The sequence below is a fragment of the Phalaenopsis equestris genome, unplaced genomic scaffold (assembly GCF_001263595.1).
Source record: "Phalaenopsis equestris unplaced genomic scaffold, ASM126359v1 Scaffold000533, whole genome shotgun sequence".
Classification (NCBI taxonomy): domain Eukaryota; kingdom Viridiplantae; phylum Streptophyta; class Magnoliopsida; order Asparagales; family Orchidaceae; genus Phalaenopsis; species Phalaenopsis equestris.
Genome location: NW_018164973.1, coordinates 296624 through 297793, shown reverse-complemented (window position 1 = coordinate 297793; position 1170 = coordinate 296624). Strand labels below are relative to the sequence as shown.

The following is a 1170-nucleotide window of genomic DNA, read 5'->3' as shown; positions in this document are numbered from 1 at the left end:
CCCTCGAGCCCGCCGACGGCGCCCGGGACGACTGTGAACTCACTTTTGGCGGTTATGAGCCGAAATTCAACGTATTTGGACGCCTTTTGAAAGGATTATTGTGGCAACTATTCATACTTTATCCCTACACTTTAAAAGAACGAATTTAGGTTAGAAAAAGAGAGATTTTTGTGAGGGGAATGCTAGGAAAAGTGTGGAGAAAGTTTAGAGATTTTAGAATAGGAGTAGAAATGTAGATTGCTACCCTTTTGGAGGGATTGAAGAAGAGATTTTGAGAGAATTTGTAAGGAGATGTTCTAGCATTGCATGGATCGGCGGGAGACTTTGTGGGGGAGATTTTTTTTTCTTTCAAGGGAAAAAACTAAGTATTGTGTTCTTCATTATCTTATGGTTTTGTAAACATTTATCTAGTGGATTTGCTTTGGTTAAATAAAGTTTCTGTTGTGTTTTCTTCGTGCTTTGTGATAGGCTTCTCTTACTCTCTCTTCTTATTTGGAAATAATGGTATGAGAAGATTATGCCGTTGTTTTCATTTTACTTTTATTTTGTAATGAGTAGAATTCATGTTTAGGATTTTGTGATGCATGTTAGAAGCGGATTTAATTATCAATGTGATGGTTTTTACTTGCACTTTATTTACATTACAATAAATGTCTGTTGTAGTGTTATCGGTCCTATTGTTTGAGTACTGAAGCAGAGATGTTAGCCCTCAGGTGAGGGGAACATGGGAGCTTCGAAGTGAGAGCCGGTATCCTCCCAGCCTAGCCACAAATTCAGTAAACAAGCATAAGATTAGTCAATGTTCTTTATGTCTGGACTAAAGGGTAAAGAATAAGATTATTCCTATTTGACACATACAATATTTAATGCATCTCATTCATTTACATTATCCAATTCATTACATAAGAATAGTAGTTTTTATTATCTCAAAATTCTCCATCAAAATTCTCCAAACAATTCTCCAAACCAATTCATCCAAAAAAGTTTATTTTAGAATTAATATTTGCATTTAGTTACAGTTTCTATCTTTACATTTAACACTTGCATTTAGGAGTAGTTGCTAGATAAAACATCATTTTAATCGACATTCCAAACTAAAGACTAATTGTAGTAGATTAGAATTTGACTAAGGACCTCTTACCTCGTTTCCCTGTGGGATCGATAAACGGG

At 35.1% G+C, this 1170-nt stretch overlaps 1 protein-coding gene across 1 annotated transcript in view; it reads right to left on the bottom strand.

Moving 5' to 3' along the window:
* Nucleotides 1–1170, bottom strand: part of LOC110028849 (protein NRT1/ PTR FAMILY 4.5-like) — a 13426-nt gene that overhangs the window by 5049 nt on the left and 7207 nt on the right.